Source organism: Sorex fumeus, unplaced genomic scaffold (assembly GCF_029834395.1).
Source record: "Sorex fumeus unplaced genomic scaffold, SorFum_2.1 ptg000043l, whole genome shotgun sequence".
NCBI lineage: Eukaryota > Metazoa > Chordata > Mammalia > Eulipotyphla > Soricidae > Sorex > Sorex fumeus.
Genome location: NW_026606100.1, coordinates 21,401,172 through 21,423,411, shown reverse-complemented (window position 1 = coordinate 21,423,411; position 22,240 = coordinate 21,401,172).

The window sequence follows — 22,240 nt, the reverse complement described above, 5'->3', positions numbered from 1 at the left end:
TGACGGCAGACTTTCTTTACACCACATGTAAATGTCCAAGTAATGCAGGGCTTGTGTTCTGCGGCCTGTTCACACTCGCAGGCTTGCTGTTCTTCTGGCTATCCACTCAAACCAGGTCAGCTCTTCATTTTCCTGTCGATACAACACAGATGTCAGAAATCATTGGAATCTCCTCGACAGACTCTGCTATTCATTCACTGCGAATCTGGAATTCATCTCAATCTCCACTCCACGCAGTCTTTCGTTACACCAGTGGTGAATGTCCAAGTAGCCCAATGCTGGTTTTCAGCGGCCTGTTCACACTCACAGGCGTGCTGTTCATCTGGCTAACCATGCAACCCTGGTCAGCTCTTCATTTTCCTCTCCACACAACGTAGACGTCAGAAATCATTGGAATCTCCAGTGCAGAATGTTCCACTCATTCAGGGCGCATCTGGAATTCATCTGAACATCCAACTCCAGGCAGGCTAACGTTACACTACTGGTGAATGTCAAAATAATCTAATGCTTGTTTTCAGCAGCCTGTTAACAATCACAGGCGTTCTCTTCAACTGGCTATCCACACAAAACTGGTCAGCTCTTCATTTTCCTGTCCACACAACCCAGACTTCAGAAATTAGTGGAATCTCCACCACAGAATGTTCATTCATTTACTGCGAATCTGGAATTCATCTGAATCTCCACTCCCAAAGGCTTTAATTACACCACAGCTGAATGTCCAAGTAACCCAAAGCTGTTTTTCAGTGACCTGTTCACACTCGTAGGCATGCTGTTAAACTGGCTATGCACTCAACCCTAGTCAGCTCTTCATTTTCCTGTGCACACAACCCAGATTTCAGAAATCATTGGAATCTCGACTACAGTATGTTCCGATCATTCACTGCGAATTTGGAATTCATCTGAATCTGCACTCCAGGAAGGTTAATGTTACACAACTGGTTAATGTTCCAGTAATCCAATGCTGATTTTCACCGTCCTGGTCACTCTCGCTGGCGTTCTGTTCAATTGATTATCTAATCAAACATGGTCAGCCCTTCATTTTCCTGTTCACGAAACCCAGACGTCAGAAAAAATTGGAATCTCCTCTAGAGAATGTGCCATTCGTTCACTGTGAATCTGATATTCATCTAAGTATGCACTTGAAGGCAGACTTATTTTACACCACAGGTAAATGTCCAAGTAATGCAGTGCTTGTGTTCTGCTGCCTGTTCACACTCGCAGGCGTGCTGTTCTTCTGGCTATCCACTCAAACCAGGTCAGCTCTTCATTTTCCTGTCGAAACTATACAGATGTCAGAAATCATTGGAATCTCCTCTACAGACTCTGCTATTCAGTCACTACGAATCTGGAATTCATCTCAATCTCCACTCCACGCAGTCTTTCATTACACCAGTGGTGAATGTCCTAGATGCCCAATGCTGTTTTTCAGTGGCCTCTTCACACTCGCAGGCGCTGGTCATCTGGCTATCCATGTAACCCTGGTCAGCTCTTCATTTTCCTCTCCACACCACCCAGACGTCAGAAATCACTGGAATCTCCACTACAGTATGTTCCACTCATTCACGGCGAATGTGGTGTTCATCTGAAACTCCACTCCAGTCCGCCTTACATTACACATCTGGTGAATGTCCACGTAACCAATTGCTGATTTTCACACTTGCAGGCTTACTATTAAACTATTCAGAATTCATTGGCATCTCCATTAGCGATTTTTCCATTAATTCACTGTGAATTTGGAAAACATCTGAATTCCATCTCCACTCAACGCTGGTCAGCTCTTCATTTTCCTTTCCACAAAAGCGAGACTTCAGAAATCATTGGAATCTTCACTACAGAAAGTTCCAAACATTCACAGCGAATCTGGAATTCATTTGTATATCCACTCCAGGCAGATTTTCGTTATACCACTTGTGAATGTCCAAGTAACCCAATGCTGGATTTTTGCGACCTGTTCACAATCGCAGGGTTGATGTTCAACTGGCTATCCACTCAACCCTGGTCAGCTCTTCATTTTCCTGTCCACACAACCCTTACTTCAGAAATCATTGGAATTACCACGACAGAATGTTTGAGTCATTCACTGCATATCTGGAATTCATCTGAATCTCCAAATAAAGGCAGACTTTTGTTACACCATTGGTAAACCAATGCTGTTTTTCAGAGGCCTGTTCAAATTCTCAGGCGTGTTGTTTAACTGGATATCCACTCAACCCTGTTCAGCTCTTCATTTTCCTGTGCACACAACCCAGACGTCAGAAAACATTGGAATCTCCACGACACAATGTGCCATTAATTCACTGTGATTTTAGAATTCATCTGAATCTCCACTCCAGGCAGGCATTCATTACAGCGTTGGAGAATGTCCAAGTAACCCAGTGCTGTCGGTCTTCGGTCTGTTCACACTCGCAGGCGTGCTCTTCTTGTGGCTACTCACTTAACCCTAGTTTGCTCTTCATTTTCCTGCTCACACTACACACACTAGAGAAATCAATGGACGCTCCACTATAGAATGTTCCATTCATTCAATGCGAATCTGGAATTCATCTGAATATCCAACTCCAGGCAGGCTAACGGTACACTACTGGTGAATGTCAAAATAAAGTAATGTTTGTTTTCAGCAGCCTGTTAACAATCGCAGGCGTACTCTTCAACTGGCTATCGACACAAAACTGGTCAGCTCTTCATTTTTCTGTCCACCAACCCACCCTTCAGAAATTATTGGAATCTCCACTACAGAGTGTTTCATTCATTCACTGCGAATCTGGAATTCATCTGAATCTCCAATTCTGCGCATGCTTTCGTTAAACCACTGATGAATGTCCAAGTAACACAATGCTGGTTTTCAGCGGCCTGTTCACACTCACAGGCGTGCTGTTCATCTGGCTATCCACTCACACCTGGTCAGCTCTTCATTTTTCTGTCCACCCAACCGAGAATTCAGAAATCATTGGAATTACCACGACAGAATGTTCGAGTCATTCACTGCATATCTGGAATTCATCTGAATCTCCACTCCAGTAGGCTTTAATTACACCACTGCTGGATGTCCAAGTAACCCAAAGCTGGTTTTCAGTGACCTGTTCACACTCGTAGGCCTGCTCTTAAACTCCCTATGCACTCAAGCCTAGTGTGCTCTTCATTTTCCTGTGCACAAAACCAGAATGTTCAGAAATCATTGGAATCTCGACTACAGAATGTTCCGTTCATTCACTTCGATTCTGGAATTCATCTGAATCTCCACTCCAGGAAGTTTAATGTTACACCACTGGTTAATGTTCCAGTAATCCAATGCTGATTTTCACCGTCCTGGTCACTATCGCTGGCATTCTGTTCAATTGAGTATCTAATCAAACCTGGTCAGCTCTTCATTTTCCTGTCCACGAAACCCAGACGTCAGAAAAAATTGGAATCTCCGCTACTGAATGTGCCATTCATCCACTGCGAATCTGATATTCACCACAGGTAAATGTCCGAGTAATGCAGTGCTTGTGTTCTGCGGCCTGGTCACACTCGCAGGCGTGCAGTTCATCTGACTATCCACACAACCCTGTTCAGCTCTACATTTTCCTCTCCACACAACACAGACGTCAGAAATCATTGGAATCTCCACTACAGAAAGTTCCAATCATTCAAGGAGAATCTGGAATTCATCTGAAACTCCACTCCAGTCAGCCTTACTTTACACAACTGGTGAATGTCCATGTAACCGAATGCTGATTTTCACACTCGTAGGCTTACTATTAAACTATTCAGAAATCATTGACATCTCCATTAGAGATTTTTCCATTCGTTCACTGCGAGTTTGGAAAACATCTGAATTCCACTCCAGGCGAGTTTTCGTTACACCACTGGTGAATATCCAAGTAAGCCATTGCTGGCTCCCAGAGGCCTGTTCAGATTCGCAGGCATGCTGTTCACCTGGCCATTCACTCAACGCTGGTCAGCTCTTCATTTTCCTGTCCACACCAACTAGACTTCAGAAATTATTGGAATCTCCACTACAGAATGTTCCAAACATTCACGGCGAATCTGGAGTTCATTTGTATATCCACTCCAGGCAGATTTTCGTTACACCACTTGTGAATGTCCAAGTAACACAATGCTGGATTTTTGCAACCTGTTCACAATCGCAGGGGTGATGTTCAACTGGCTATCCACTCAACCCTAATCAGCCCTTCATTTTCCTGTCCACACAACCGAGACTTCAGAAATCATTGGTATCTTCTCTACAGAATGTGCCATTCATTCACTGCGAATCTGGAATTCTTCTCAATCTCTATTGAAGGCAAATTTTCTTAACGCCACCTGTGAATGTCCAAGTAACCCAAAGCTGGTTTTCTCTAGCCTGTTCACAATTGCAGACATGCTGTTCAATTGGCTTTCTGATCCAACCTGGTCAGCTCTTCATTTTCCTGTCCACAAAACCCACCCTTCAGAAATTATTGTAATCTCCACTACATAGTGTTTCATTCATTCACTGCGAATCTGGAATTCATCTGAATAACCAATTCCACACGTGCTTTCGTTAAACCACTGATGAATATCCAAGTAACACAATGCTGGTTTTCAGCGGCCTGTTCACACTCGCAGGCGTGCTGTTCATCTGGCTATCCACTCAAACCTGGTCAGCTCTTCATTTTTCTGTCCACCCAACCCAGAATTCAGAAATCATTGGAATTACCACGACAGAATGTTCGAGTCATTCACTGCATATCTGGAATTCATCTGAATCTCCACTCCAGTAGGCGTTAATTACACCACTGCTGGATGTCCAAGTAACCCAAAGCTGGTTTTCAGTGACCTGTTTACACTCGTAGGCCTGCTGTTAAACTCCCGATGCACTCAACCCTAGTCAGCTCTTCATTTTCCTGTGCACATAACCAGAATGTTCAGAAATCACTGGAATCTCGACTACAGAATGTTCCGTTCATTCACTGCGAATCTGGAATTCATCTGAATCTCCACTACAGGAAGGTTATTGTTACACCACTGGTTAATGTTCCAGTAATCCAATGCTGATTTTCACCATCCTGGTCACTATCGCTGGCATTCTGTTCAATTCCGTATCTAATCAAACCTGGTCAGCTCTTCATTTTCCTGTCCACGAAACCCAGACGTCAGAAAAAATTGGAATCTCCGCTAGAGAATGTGCCATCATTCACTGCGAATCTGATATTCTTCTCAATATCCACTTGAAGGCAGACTTTCTTTACACCACAGGTAAATGTCCGAGTAATGCAGTGCTTGTGTTCTGCGGCCTGGTCACACTCGCAGGCGTGCTGTTCATCTGACTATCCACACAACCCTGTTCAGCACTTCATTTTCCTCTCCACACAACACAGACGTCAGAAATCATTGGAATCTCCACTACAGAATGTTCCATTCATTCACGGCGAATCTGGAATTCATCTGAAACTCCACTCCAGTCAGCCTTACTTTACACAACTGGTGAATGTCCATGTAACCGAATGCTGATTTTCACACTCGCAGGCTTACTATTAAACTATTCAGAAGTCATTGACATCTCCATTAGAGATATTTCCATTCATTCACTGCGAGTTTGCGAGTTTGGAAAACATCTGAATTCCAACTCCAGGCGAGTTTTCGTTGCACCACTGGTGAATGTCCAAGTAACCCGTTGCTGGCTCTCAGCGGCCTGTTCAGATTCGCAGGCATGCTGTTCACCTGGCCATACACTCAACGCTGGTCAGCTCTTCATTTTCCTGTCCACACCAGCGAGACTTCAGAAATTATTGGAATCTCCACTACAGAATGTTCCAAACATTCACGGCGAATCTGGAATTCAGTTCTACATCCACTCCAGGCAGATTTTCGTTACACCACTTGTGAATGTCCAAGTAACCCAATGCTGGATTTTTGCGACCTGTTCACAATCGCAGGGTTGATGTTCAACTGGCTATCCACTCAACCCTAGTCAGCCCTTCATTTTCATGTCCACACAACCGAGACTTCAGAAATCATTGGTATCTTCTCTACAGAATGTGCCATTCATTCACTGCGAATCTGGAATTCTTGTCAATCTCCACTGAAGGCAAAATTTCTTAACACCACCTGTGAATATCCAAGTAACCCAATGCTAGTTTTCTCTAGCCTGTTCACAATTGCAGACATGCTGTTCAATTGGCTTTCCGATCCAACCTGGTCAGCTCTTCATTTTTCTGTCCACCCAACCCAGAATTCAGAAATCATTGGAATTACCACGACAGAATGTTCGAGTCATTCACTGCATATCTGGAATTCATCTGAATCTCCACTACAGAAGGCTTTAATTACACCACTGCTGGATGTCCAAGTAACCCAAAGCTGTTTTTCAGTGACCTGTTCACAATCGGGGGCATGTTGTTAAACTCCCTATGCACTCAACCCTAGTCAGCTCTTCATTTTCCTGTGCACACAACCAGAATGTTCAGAAATAATTGGATTCTCGACTACAGAATGTTCCGTTCATTCACTGCGAATCTGGAATTCATCTGAATCTCCACTCCAGGAAGGTTAATGTTACACCACTGGTTAATGTTCCAGTAATCCAATGCTGATTTTCACCGTCCTGGACACTCTCGCTGGCGTTCTGTTCAATTGCGTATCTAATCAAACCTGGTCAGCTCTTCATTTTCCTGTCCATGAAACCCAGACGTCAGAAAAAATTGGAATCTCCACTGGAGAATGTGCCATTCGTTCACTGCGTATCTCATATTCATCTCAATATCCACTTGAAGGCAGACTTTCTTTACACCACAGGTAAATGTCCGAGTATTGCAGTGCTTGTGTTCTGCGGCCTGGTCACACTCGCAGGCGTGCTGTTCATCTGACTATCCACACAATCCTGGTCAGCTCTTCATTTTCCTCTCCACACAACCCAGACGTCAGAAATCATTGGAATCTCCACTACAGAATGTTCCACTCATTCACAGAGAATCTGGAATTCATCTGAAACTCCACTCCAGTCAGGCTTACATTACACAACTGGTGAATGTCCATGTAACCGATTGCTGATTTTCACACTCGCAGGCTTACTATTAAACTATTCAGAAATCATTGTCATCTCCATTAGAGATTTTTCCATTCATTCACTGCGAATTTGGAAAACATCTGAATTCCAACTCCAGGCGAGTTTTCGTTACACCACTGGTGAATGTCCAAATAGCCCAAAGCTGGTTTTCAGCAGCCTGTTCACACGCTCAGGCCTGCTGTTTAAATGGCCATCCAGTCAACACTGGTAAGCTCTTTACCTTACTGTACATACACCCCAGATTCAGAAATTATTGGAATCTCCACTACAGAATATTCCATTCATTCACTGCGAATCTGAAATTCATCTGAATCTCCAAATCCAGGAGGCCTTTCGTTATACCACTGGTGATTGTCCAAGTAAACCAATGCTGGATTTCAGCGGCCTGTTCACACTCGTAGGCGTACTGTTAAATCTCGCTATCCACTCAACGCTGTTTAGCTCTACATTTTTCTGTCCACACAACCAAGACGTCAGAAAACAATTGGAATCTCCACTTCAGAATGCTCCACTGATTCACTGCAAATCTGGAATTCAGATGAATCTCCAACTTCAACGTTACACCACTGGTGAATGTCCAAGTAACCCAATGCTGGTTTTCAGCGGCCTGTTCAATCTCGCAGGCATGCTGTTATACTGGCTATCCACTTGACTCAGTTTAGCTGTTCATTTTCCTGTCCACACAAACCCGACTTCAGAAATAATTTTTATCTCCATTACAGAATGTTCCATTCATTCACTGTGAATCTGGAATTCATTTGAATCTCCACTCCAGGCAGAGAAACTTTACACCATTGGTGAATGTCCATGAAACCCAATGCTGGTTTTCAGCGGCCTGTTCAGATTTGCAGCCATGCTGATCAATTGGCTATGCACTCAACCCTGTTCAGATCTTCATTTTTCTGTCTACATAAGCAGCCTTCAGAATCGCTGGATTCTCCAATATAGAACGTTCCATTCATTCACTGCTAATCTGGAATATACCTGTCTCTCTTCTCCAGGCAGGTTTTCTTTACACGGCTCTTGAATGTCCAAGCAAACCAATGCTGATTTTCTGGAGCCTTTTCATATTCGCTGCCGTGCTGTTTTATTGGCTATTGATTCATCCTTCATTTTCCTGTCCACAGAAACCTGCCTTCACAAATCATTGGAATCTACACTACAGAATGTTCCAATCATTCACTATGAATCTGGAATTCATCTGACTCTCCACTCTAGTTATGTTTTCGTTACAAAACTTTTGAATTACCAAGAAACCCAATGCTAGTTTTCAGCGACCCGTTCACACTCGCAGTTGTGCTTTTGTTTTTTTTTTTTTTTTTATATATATTTATTTATTTTTTTTATTAGTGAAAAACCATGAGGTACAGTTATAGGCTTACAAATTTTGTGCTTGGGTTTCAGTTATACAATGATCAAGTCCCCATACCTCCACCAGTGCCCGTCATCCATCCCCATGGGTCCCAGCATCCCCCCCCCTCATCCCCCCCCCCCCCGTCCCATCCTGCCTCTGTGGCAGGGTATTCCCCCTTGTTCTCTCTCTCTTCTTTTGGGTACTGTGTTTTGCAAGAGAGGCTTTGAGTGGCAATCATGTTTGGTCTATCGACTACTTTTAGCATGCTTCTCCCACCCTGGGAGGGCCCTCACAACACCCTTCATTTGGTAATCTCTTCTCTATCTGAGCTTCCTTTTCACCTAGAGCCTGTGGCTGGCCTTCCATTCATGGGGCAAAATTCCTGGTACTAATCTCAGCCATTCCTGTGTGTCACTCTCACTTTTTGTTGCTTTATGTTCCCCAGATGAATGCAATCTTTCTGTGTCTATCCCGCTCTTTCTGACTCATTTCGCTTAACATGATACTTTCCATGTAGTACCACTTGTATGTAAATTTCATAACTTCATCTTTTCTAACAGCTACATAGTACTCCATTGTGTAAATGTACCAAAGTTTCTTTAACCAGTCATCTGTTCTTGGGCACTCAGGTTTTTTCCAGATTCTGGCTATTGTAAAGAGTGCTGCAATGAACAAACAATTGCAGATGTCACTTTGACTATACCTTTTTGCCTCTCTGGGATATATTCCCAGGAGTGCTATAGCTGGGTCAAATGGCAGATCAAATTCTAATTTTTTGAGAGTCGTCCATACTGTTTTCCAAAAGGGTTGGACCAGCCGGCATTCCCACCAGCAGTGAAGGAGGGTCCCTTTCTCGCCACATCCGCGCCAGCACCGGTTGCTTTTGTTCTTGTGGATGTGGGCCAGTCTCTGTGGTGTGAAATGATATCTCATTGTGGTTTTGATCTGCATCTCTCTGATGATTAGTGATGTAGAGCATTTTCTCATGTGCCTTTTTGCCATTCGAATTTCTTCTTTGCGAAAGTTTCTGTTCATTTCCTCACCCCATTTTTTGATGGGGTTGGGTGATTTCTTCTTGTGGAGTTTAACCAGTACCTTGTATATCCTTGATATCAACCCCTTGTCGGATGTGTACTTGGTGAATATCCTTTCCCATTCTGTAGGCTGTCTTTGTATTTTGGTCACTGTTTCTTTGGAGGTGCAGAAGCTTCTTAGTTTAAGATAGTCCCATTTGTCTATCTCTGTTTTCACTTGCTCAGCCAGTGGCGTGACATCTTTGAAGATACCATTAGCTTCAATATCATGGAGAGTTTTGCCGACTTTGTCTTCAATAAACATTATGGATTCTGGTCTGATGTTGAGGTCATAAATCCATTTTGATCTTACTTTTGTGCATGGTGTTAGGCAGAGATCTGAGCCCACTTTTTTGCATGTAGCCGTCCAATTTTGCCAGCACAGTTTGTTGAAGAGGCTTTCCCTGCTCCATTTCACTTTTCTTGCCCCCTTATCAAAAATTAGATGATTATATGTTTGGGAGGAAATGTCAGTATATTCAACTCTGCTCCATTGGTCTGCAGCTCTGCTTTTGTTCCAGTACCATGCTGTTTTAATTATTACTGCCTTGTAGTAGAGTTTGAAGTTAGGGAGGTTGATTCCTCCCATTTTCTTTTTCCCAAGAATTGCTTTAGCTATTCGTGGGGGCTTATTGTTCCATATAAATTTCAGGAGTGTTTGCTCCATTTCTTTGAAGAATGTCATGGGTATCCTTATAGGGATTGCATTGAATTTGTATAGTGCTTTGGGAAGTATTGCCATTTTGATGATGTTGATTCTCCCCATCCATGAACAGGGGATATTTTTCCATTTCCTCGTGTCCTCTTTTATTTCCTGAAGTAGCGTTTTGTAGTTTTCCTTGTACAGGTCCTTTACTTCCTTAGTTAAGCTGATTCCTAGATACTTGATTTTCTGGGGCACAATTGTGAATGGGATTGTTTTCTTGATGTCACTTGCTTCTCTTTCACTATTTGCGTATAGGAATGCCATGGATTTTTGGGTATTGATTTTATAGCCTGCCACTTTACTATACAAGCCTATTGTTTCTAGGAGTTTCTTGGTAGAGGTTTTAGGGTTCTCTAAGTATAGTATCATGTCATCTGCGAATAGTGAGAGCTTAATTTCTTCTTTCCCTATCTGGATGCCCTTAATATCTTTTTCTTGCCTAATCGCTATTGCAAGTACTTCCAGTACTATATTGAACAGTAGTGGAGAGAGTGGGCATCCTTGTCTCGTCCCTGACCTTAGGGGGAAGGGTCTCAGTTTTTCCCCATTGAGGATGATGTTTGCTGTAGGTTTGTGGTAGATGGCTTTAACTATATTGAGGAAAGTCCCCTCTATCCCCATTTTGGCAAGGGTTTTCATCATGAATGGGTGCTGGATCTTGTCAAAAGCTTTCTCTGCGTCTATTGATATGATCATATGATTTTTATCTTTTCTTTTGTTGATATGATGGATTATGTTGATTGATTTCCGAATGTTGAACCATCCTTGCATCCCTGGGATGAATCCTACTTGGTCATGATGTATGATCTTTTTGATGAGTTGTTGTATTCTATTGGCTAGTATTTTGTTGAGAATCTTCGCATCCGTGTTCATCAGGGATATTGGCCTGTAGTTTTCTTTTCTTGTGGTGTCTTTGTTTCCTTTTGGTATTAGAGAGATATGGGCTTCATAGAAGCTGTTTGGGAGAGTTTCTGTTTTTTCAATTTCCTGGAAAAGCTTGAGAAGAATTGGCAATAGGTCCTCTTTAAATGTTTGGAAAAATTCGCTAGTAAATCCATCTGGGCCTGGGCTTTTGTTTTTGGGAAGACTTTTGATTACAGTTTCAATTTCCTTGATGTGAATGGGTCTATTCAGGTACTCTATATCTTCTTGATTCAGCTTTGGGAGATGGTAGAGATCCAGGAATTTATCCATTTCTTCTAGGTTCTCGTGTTTCGTGGCATAGAGACTTTCAAAGTAGTCTCTGATGATCTCTTGAATTTCTTTAGTTTCTGTTGTGATATCCCCATTCTTATTTCTGATTCGATTTATTAGGGTTCTCTCTCTCTGTTTCTTTGTGAGTGTTGCTAGTGGTTTATCTATCTTATTTATTTTCTTATTTATTTATTTTTCTTATTTATGTCCAAGTGAACCAATGCTGGAATTCAGCGGCATGTTCACAGTGGGTAGCCATGTGGGTCAATTGGCTATCCACTCAACAGGTGTCAGTGTTCATTTTCTGGACCACACAATCCAGAATTCAGAAATCATTGTTAACTCCAATACAGAATATTCCATTAATCCACTGCAAATCTGGAATACATCTGACTCTCCAATCTAGGTAGGTTTTCATTACAACACTGGTGAATGACCAAGTAACCCAATGCTGAATTTCAGCGGCCTAGTCAGACTCGAAGCAGTGCTGTTCAATTGGTTATCCACTAAACCCTGCTCAGCTCCTTATTTTCCTGTCCACACAAACCTACCTTCAGAAATCATTGTACTCTCCACTACAGAATGTTCCATTCATTCACTGCCAATTTGGATTGCATCTGACACTGCACTGCAGGCAGTCTACTGTGACACCACTGGTGAATGTCCAAGTAACCCAGTGCTGGTTTTCAGCGGCATGTTCACACACAGAGATGTGCTGTTTAATTGGATTTCCACTCAAAGCTGGTCAGGTCTTCATTTTTCTGTCCACACAAACCATCCTTCAGAAATCATTATTATCTCCAGTACAGAAAGTTCCATTCATTCACTGCGAATCTCGAATTCATCTGAATCTCAACTCTGGCAATTTTTCATACAACACTGCTGATTTTCTTTTCTTTTTTTTTTTTATTAGTGAAACACCATGAGGTTCAGTTGTAGATTTACAAATTTTTGTGCTTGGATCTCGGTCATACCACGATCACATACCCATCCCTCCACCAGTGCCCATTTTCCACCACCAGGATAATATCCCTCCCCCCCCATCCTCCCATCCCCCCATCCCCCCATCCCCCCATCCCCCCCTGCCACTGTGGCAGGGCATTCCCTTTTGTTTTCTCTCTCCTACTGGGTGTTGTGATCTGCCAAAGAGGCATTGAGTGGCGAACATGTTCAGTCCAGTCTACTTTCAACCTGCATCTCCCCTCCTGGGAGGATCCTCCAAACACACTCCACTTGGTGTTCCCCTTTCTATGTGAATTGTCCTTTCCCCTAGAATACCCAGCTGGCCTCTAAGTTATGGAGTAATTCTCCTGGTGTTGCTCTCAGCTATTTTTGGGTATTAATCTCATATTTTATTATTTTATATCCCCCAGATGAATGCTATCTTTCTATGTCTATCCCTCTCTTTCTGACTCATTTCGCTTAGCATGATACTTTCCATGTTGTACCACTTGTATGTAAAGTTCATGACTTCATATTTTCTAAGAGCCACATAGTACTCCATTGTGTAGATGTACCAAAGTTTCTTTAACCAGTCATCTGTTCTTGGGCACTCAGGTCTCTTCCAGTTTCTGGCTACTGTAAAGAGTGCTGCAATGAACAAACAAGTGCAGATGTCACATCGGCTACACATTTTTGCCTCTCTGGGATATATTCCCAGGAGTGGTATCGCTGGGTCAAATGGGAGCTCAATTTCTAATTTTTTGAGGAACGTCCATACTGTTTTCCAAAAGGGCTGAACCAGTCGGCATTCCCACCAACAGTGAAGGAGTGTCCCTTTCTCGCCACATCCGCGCCAGCAATGGTTGCTTTTGTTCTTTTGAATGTGGGCCAGTCTATGAGGTGTGAGATGGTATCTTATTGTGGTTTTGATCTGCATCTCCCTGATGATTAATGATGTAGAGCATTTTCTCATGTGCTTTTTTGCCATTCGGATTTCTTCTTTGAGAAAGTTTCTGTTCATTTCATTGCCCCATTTTTTGATGGGGTTGGATGTTTTCTTCTTGTGGAGTTCAACCAGTATTTTGTATATCCTTGATATCAACCCATTGTCAGATGTGTATTCGGCGAATATTCTTTCCCATTCTGTAGACTGTCTTTGTATTTTGGTCACTGTTTCTTTGGAGGTACAGAAACTTCTTAGTTTAAGGTAGTCCCATTTATCTATCTCTGTTTTCACTTGCTCAGCCAACACTGCTGAATTTCTAAGTAAGCCAATTCTGTTTATCACCGGCCTGTTCAGACTCTCAGCATAGGAATTCAATTGGCTATCGATTCATTCCTGGTCAGCTCTACATTTTCCTGTCCACACAAACCAGTCTTCAGAAATCATTGGAATCTCCACTACAGAATGTTCCATTCAATCATTGCGATTCTGGAATTCATCTGACACCTCTGGTGAATGTCCAAGTAACCCAGTGCTGGTTTTCTGTGGCATGTTCACACACACAGATGTGCTGTTTAATTGGATTTCCACTCAAAGCTGGTCAGATCTTCATTGTTCTGTCCACACAATCCATCCTTCAGAAATCATTATTATCTCCAGTACAGAAAGTTCCAATCATTCACTGCGAATCTCAAATTCATCTGAATCTCAACTTCGGCAATTTTTCATACAACAATGCTGAATTTCTAAGTAAGCAAATTCTGATTATCAGCGGCCTGTTCAGACTCACAGACTTGCTGTTCAATAGGCGGTCGATTCATTCCTTGTCAGCTCTACATTTTCTTGACCACAAAAACCAGCCTTCAGAAATCATTGGGATCTCCACGACAGAATGTTCCACTCAATCACTGCGACTCTGGAATTCATCTGAATCTGCCGTACAGGAAGTCTTTCGTTACACCGCTGGTGAATGCTCAAGAAAACCAATGCTGATTTTCAGCGTCCTGTTCACACTCGCAGCCATGCTGCTCAATTTCCTCTCCATTCAAACCTGGTCAGCTCTTCATTTTCCTGTGTACACAAACAAGACTTCAGAAACCATTGGAATCTCCACTACAGAATGTTCCATTAATTCATTCACTGCGAATCTGGAATTCATATGAACCTGCACTCCAGGCAAACTTTCGTAACACCACTGTTGAATATCCAAGTAAACCAATACTGCTTTTCAGTGGTCTTTTTGTACTCGCAACTGGCTGCTTAATTGGCTATGGATATATCCCTGGTCAGCTCTTCATTTTCCTGCCCACACAAGCAGGCCTTCAGAAATCATTGGAATCTCTGCTACAGAATGTTCCATTCAATCATTGCGATTTTGGAATTCATCTGAATCTGCAGTGCAGGCAGTCTTTCGTTACACCACTGGTGAATGTCCAAGTGACTCCATGCTGGTTTTAAGCAGCATGTTCACAGGCACAGCCATGCTGGTCAATTGCCTATCCACTCAACAGGGGTCAGCTGTTCATTTTCTTGACCACACAATCCAGTCTTCAGAAATCATTGTTAACTCCAATACAGAATGTTCCATTCATTCACTGCGGATCTGGAATTCATCGGAATCTCAACTCCCAGCAGTTTCTCATACAACACTGCTGAATTTCTAAGTAAGCCAATTCTGATTATCAGCGGCCTGTTCGTACTCGCAGCCGTGCTGCTTAATTGGTTATCGAATTCTCCCAGGTCAGCTCTTCATTTTCCTGTCCACACAAACCAGACTTCAGAAACCAAGGGAATCTCCGCTACAGAATGTTCCATTCATTCTCTGTGAATCTGGAATTCATCTGACTCTCCACTCTAGTTAGGTTTTCGTGACAACACTAGTGAAGGACCAAGAATCCCAATGCTGGTTTTCAGCTGCCTGTTCACACTCGCAGACGTGCTGTTCAATTGGATATCCGCTAAACCATGCTCAACACTTCATTTTCCTCTCCACACTACCCCACCTTCAGAAATCATTGTTCTCGCCACTAGAGAATGTTTTTTCTCTCACTGCGAATTTGGAATTCATCTGAATCTGCATTGCAGGCAGTCTGCGGTGACACCTCTGGTGAATGACCAAGTAACCCAGTGCTGGTTTTCAGCAGCATGTTCACACATGCAGATGTGCTGTTTAATTGGATTTCCACTCAAAGCTGGTCAGGTCTTCATTTTCCTGTCCACAAAACCCAGCCTTCAGAAATCATTATTAACTCGAGTACAGAATGTTCCTTTCATTCACTGCGAATCTGGAATTCATCTGAAGCTCCACTCTAGTTAGGGTTTCTTTGCAACACTAGTGAATGACAAAGAATCCCAATGCTGGTTTTCAGCTGCCTGTTCACACTCGCAGACATGCTGTTCAATTGGCTATCCACTGAACCCTGCTCAGCACTTCATTTTCCTGTCCACAAAACCCAGCCTTCAGAAATCATTGTTAACTCAATTAGAGAATATTCCATTTAATCACTGCGAATCTGAAATTCAAATGACTCTCCACTCTAGGTACATTTTCCTTATACCACTGGTGAATGACCAAGTAACCCAATGCTGGTTTTCAGCGGCATGTTCACACTCGCAGATGTGCTGTTCAATTGGCTATCCTCTCGATGCTGGCTGGTCAGGTCTTCATTTTCCTGTTCACACAAACCAGCCTTCAGAAATCATTGGAATCTCCACTACAGAATGTTCCACTCAATCATTGCGTTTCTGGAATTCATCTGAATCGGCAGTACAGGCAGTCTTTCGTTACACCCCTGGTGAATGTTCAAGGAAACCAATGCTGATTTTCAGCGTCCTGTTCACACTCGCAGCCATGCTCTCAATTTCCTCTCCATTCAAACCTGGTCAGCTCTTCAATTTCCTGTGTACACAAACAAGACTTCAGAAATCATTGGAATCTCCACTGCAGAATGTACCTTTTATTCATTCACTACGAATCTGGAATTCATCTGAACCTGCACTCCAGGCAATCTTTCGTAACACCACTGGTGAATATCCAAGTAAACCAATACTCGTTTTCAGTGACCTTTTCGTACTCGAAAATGGCTGCTTAATTGGCTATCGATTTATCCCTGGTCAGCTCTTCATTTTCCTGTCCACAAAACCAGGCCTTCAGATATCATTGGAATCTCTGATACAGAATGTTCCATTCAATCATTGCGATTCTGGAATTCATCTGAATCTGCAGTGCAGGCAGTCTTTCATTACACCACTGTTGAATGTCCAAGTGACTCCATGCTGGTTTTAAGCGGCATGTTCACAGGCGCAGCCATGCTGCTCAATTGGATATCCACTCAACAGGGGTCAGTTGTTCATTTTCTTGACCACACAATCCAGCCTTCAGAAATCATTGTTAACTCCAATAGAGAATATTCCATTCATTCACTGCGAATCTGGAATTCATCTGACTCTCCAATCTGCGTAGGTTTTCATTACAACACTGGTGAATGACCAAGTAACCCAATGCTGATTTTCAGCGTCCTGTTCACACTCGCAGCAGTGCTGCTAAATTTGCTCTCCATTCAACCCTGGTCAGCTCTTGATTTTCCTGTCCACACAAACAAGACTTCAGAAATCATTGGAATGTCCACTATAGAATGTTCCTTTCATTCACTGCGGATCCGGAATTCATCTGAATCTCAACTCCCGGCAGTTTCTCATACAGCATTGCTGAATTTCCAAGTAAGCCAATTGTGATTATCAGAGGCCTATTCGTACTCGCAGCCGTGCTGCTTAATTGGTTATCGATTTATCCCTGGTCAGCTCTTCATTTTCCTGTCCACACAAACCAGACTTCAGAAACCAAGGGAATCTCCGCTACAGAATGTTCCATTCATTCTGTGCGAATCTGGAATTCATCTGACTCTCCACTCTAGTTAGGTTTTCGTGACAACACTAGTGAAGGACCAAGAATCCCAATGCTGGTTTTCAGCTGCCTGTTCACACTCGCAGACGTGCTGTTCAATTGGATATCCGCTAAACCATGCTCAGCACTTCATTTTCCTCTCCACACTACCCCACCTTCAGAAATCATTGTTCTCGCCACTAGAGAATGTTTTTTCTCTCACTGCGAATTTGGAATTCATCTGAATCTGCATTGCAGGCAGTCTGCGGTGACACCTCTGGTGAATGACCAAGTAACCCAGTGCTGGTTTTCAGCAGCATGTTCACACATGCAGATGTGCTGTTTAATTGGATTTCCACTCAAAGCTGGTCAGGTCTTCATTTTCCTGTCCACACAACCCAGTTTTCAGAAATCATTATTAACTCCAGTACAGAATGTTCCTTTCATTCACTGCGAATCTGGAATTCATCTGAATCTCCACTCTAGTTAGGGTTTCTTTGCAACACTAGTGAATGACCAAGAATCCCAATGCTGGTTTTCAGCTGCCTGTTCACACTCGCAGACATGCTGTTCAATTGGCTATCCACTAAACCCTGATCAGCACTTCATTTTCCTGTCCACAAAACACAGCCTTCAGAAATCATTGTTAACTCAAATAGAGAATATTCCATTCAATCACTGCGAATCTGGAATTCAAATGACTCTCCACTCTAGGTACATTTTCCTTATACCACTGGTGAATGACCAAGTAACCCAATGCTGGTTTTCAGCGGCATGTTCACACTCGCAGATGTGCTGTTCAATTGGCTATCATCTCGATGCTGGTCAGGTCTTCATTTTCCTGTTCACACAAACCAGCCTTCAGAAATCATTGGAATCTCCACTACAGAATGTTCCACTCAATCATTGCGTTTCTGGAATTCATCTGAATCGGCAGTACAGGCAGTCTTTCGTTACACCCCTGGTGAATGTTCAAGAAAACCAATGCTGATTTTCAGCGTCCTGTTCACACTCGCAGCCATGCTGCTCAATTTCCTCTCCATTCAAACCTGGTCAGCTTTTCATTTTCCTGTGTACACAAACAAGACTTCAGAAACCATTGGAATCTCCACTACAGAATGTTCCATTAATTCATTCACTGCGAATCTGGAATTCATATGAACCTGCACTCCAGGCAAACTTTCGTAACACCACTGTTGAATATCCAAGTAAACCAATACTGCTTTTCAGTGGTCTTTTTGTACTCGCAACTGGCTGCTTAATTGGCTATGGATATATCCCTGGTCAGCTCTTCATTTTCCTGCCCACACAAGCAGGCCTTCAGAAATCATTGGAATCTCTGCTACAGAATGTTCCATTCAATCATTGCGATTTTGGAATTCATCTGAATCTGCAGTGCAGGCAGTCTTTCGTTACACCACTGGTGAATGTCCAAGTGACTCCATGCTGGTTTTAAGCAGCATGTTCACAGGCACAGCCATGCTGGTCAATTGCCTATCCACTCAACAGGGGTCAGCTGTTCATTTTCTTGACCACACAATCCAGTCTTCAGAAATCATTGTTAACTCCAATACAGAATGTTCCATTCATTCACTGCGGATCTGGAATTCATCGGAATCTCAACTCCCAGCAGTTTCTCATACAACACTGCTGAATTTCTAAGTAAGCCAATTCTGATTATCAGCGGCCTGTTCGTACTCGCAGCCGTGCTGCTTAATTGGTTATCGAATTCTCCCAGGTCAGCTCTTCATTTTCCTGTCCACACAAACCAGACTTCAGAAACCAAGGGAATCTCCGCTACAGAATGTTCCATTCATTCTCTGTGAATCTGGAATTCATCTGACTCTCCACTCTAGTTAGGTTTTCGTGACAACACTAGTGAAGGACCAAGAATCCCAATGCTGGTTTTCAGCTGCCTGTTCACACTCGCAGACGTGCTGTTCAATTGGATATCCGCTAAACCATGCTCAGCACTTCATTTTCCTCTCCACACTACCCCACCTTCAGAAATCATTGTTCTCGCCACTAGAGAATGTTTTTTCTCTCACTGCGAATTTGGAATTCATCTGAATCTGCATTGCAGGCAGTCTGCGGTGACACCTCTGGTGAATGACCAAGTAACCCAGTGCTGGTTTTCAGCAGCATGTTCACACATGCAGATGTGCTGTTTAATTGGATTTCCACTCAAAGCTGGTCAGGTCTTCATTTTCCTGTCCACAAAACCCAGCCTTCAGAAATCATTATTAACTCGAGTACAGAATGTTCCTTTCATTCACTGCGAATCTGGAATTCATCTGAAGCTCCACTCTAGTTAGGGTTTCTTTGCAACACTAGTGAATGACAAAGAATCCCAATGCTGGTTTTCAGCTGCCTGTTCACACTCGCAGACATGCTGTTCAATTGGCTATCCACTGAACCCTGCTCAGCACTTCATTTTCCTGTCCACAAAACCCAGCCTTCAGATATCATTGTTAACTCAATTAGAGAATATTCCATTTAATCACTGCGAATCTGAAATTCAAATGACTCTCCACTCTAGGTACATTTTCCTTATACCACTGGTGAATGACCAAGTAACCCAATGCTGGTTTTCAGCGGCATGTTCACACTCGCAGATGTGCTGTTCAATTGGCTATCCTCTCGATGCTGGCTGGTCAGGTCTTCATTTTCCTGTTCACACAAACCAGCCTTCAGAAATCATTGGAATCTCCACTACAGAATGTTCCACTCAATCATTGCGTTTCTGGAATTCATCTGAATCGGCAGTACAGGCAGTCTTTCGTTACACCCCTGGTGAATGTTCAAGGAAACCAATGCTGATTTTCAGCGTCCTGTTCACACTCGCAGCCATGCTCTCAATTTCCTCTCCATTCAAACCTGGTCAGCTCTTCAATTTCCTGTGTACACAAACAAGACTTCAGAAATCATTGGAATCTCCACTGCAGAATGTTCCTTTTATTCATTCACTACGAATCTGGAATTCATCTGAACCTGCACTCCAGGCAATCTTTCGTAACACCACTGGTGAATATCCAAGTAAACCAATACTCGTTTTCAGTGACCTTTTCGTACTCGAAAATGGCTGCTTAATTGGCTATCGATTTATCCCTGGTCAGCTCTTCATTTTCCTGTCCACAAAACCAGGCCTTCAGATATCATTGGAATCTCTGATACAGAATGTTCCATTCAATCATTGCGATTCTGGAATTCATCTGAATCTGCAGTGCAGGCAGTCTTTCATTACACCACTGGTGAATGTCCAAGTGACTCCATGCTGGTTTTAAGCGGCATGTTCACAGGCGCAGCCATGCTGCTCAATTGGATATCCACTCAACAGGGGTCAGTTGTTCATTTTCTTGACCACACAATCCAGCCTTCAGAAATCATTGTTAACTCCAATAGAGAATATTCCATTCATTCACTGCGAATCTGGAATTCATCTGACTCTCCAATCTGCGTAGGTTTTCATTACAACACTGGTGAATGACCAAGTAACCCAATGCTGATTTTCAGCGTCCTGTTCACACTCGCAGCAGTGCTGCTAAATTTCCTCTCCATTCAACCCTGGTCAGCTCTTGATTTTCCTGTCCACACAAACAAGACTTCAGAAATCATTGGAATGTCCACTATAGAATGTTCCTTTCATTCACTGCGGATCCGGAATTCATCTGAATCTCAATTCCCGGCAGTTTCTCATACAGCACTGCTGAATTTCCAAGAAAGCCAATTCTGATTATCAGAGGCCTATTCGTACTCGCAGCCGTGCTGCTTAATTGGTTATCGATTTATCCCTGGTCAGCTCTTCATTTTCCTGTCCACACAAACCAGACTTCAGAAACCAAGGGAATCTCCGCTACAGAATGTTCCATTCATTCTGTGCGAATCTGGAATTCATCTGACTCTCCACTCTAGTTAGGTTTTCGTGACAACACTAGTGAAGGACCAAGAATCCCAATGCTGGTTTTCAGCTGCCTGTTCACACTCGCAGACGTGCTGTTCAATTGGATATCCGCTAAACCATGCTCAGCACTTCATTTTCCTCTCCACACTACCCCACCTTCAGAAATCATTGTTCTCGCCACTAGAGAATGTTTTTTCTCTCACTGCGAATTTGGAATTCATCTGAATCTGCATTGCAGGCAGTCTGCGGTGACACCTCTGGTGAATGACCAAGTAACCCAGTGCTGGTTTTCAGCAGCATGTTCACACATGCAGATGTGCTGTTTAATTGGATTTCCACTCAAAGCTGGTCAGGTCTTCATTTTCCTGTCCACAAAACCCAGCCTTCAGAAATCATTATTAACTCGAGTACAGAATGTTCCTTTCATTCACTGCGAATCTGGAATTCATCTGAAGCTCCACTCTAGTTAGGGTTTCTTTGCAACACTAGTGAATGACAAAGAATCCCAATGCTGGTTTTCAGCTGCCTGTTCACACTCGCAGACATGCTGTTCAATTGGCTATCCACTAAACCCTGATCAGCACTTCATTTTCCTGTCCACAAAACACAGCCTTCAGAAATCATTGTTAACTCAAATAGAGAATATTCCATTCAATCACTGCGAATCTGGAATTCAAATGACTCTCCACTCTAGGTACATTTTCCTTATACCACTGGTGAATGACCAAGTAACCCAATGCTGGTTTTCAGCGGCATGTTCACACTCGCAGATGTGCTGTTCAATTGGCTATCATCTCGATGCTGGTCAGGTCTTCTTTTTCCTGTTCACACAAACCAGCCTTCAGAAATCATTGGAATCTCCACTACAGAATGTTCCACTCAATCATTGCGTTTCTGGAATTCATCTGAATCGGCAGTACAGGCAGTCTTTCGTTACACCCCTGGTGAATGTTCAAGAAAACCAATGCTGATTTTCAGCGTCCTGTTCACACTCGCAGCCATGCTCTCAATTTCCTCTCCATTCAAACCTGGTCAGCTCTTCAATTTCCTGTGTACACAAACAAGACTTCAGAAATCATTGGAATCTCCACTGCAGAATGTTCCTTTTATTCATTCACTACGAATCTGGAATTCATCTGAACCTGCACTCCAGGCAATCTTTCGTAACACCACTGGTGAATATCCAAGTAAACCAATACTCGTTTTCAGTGAAC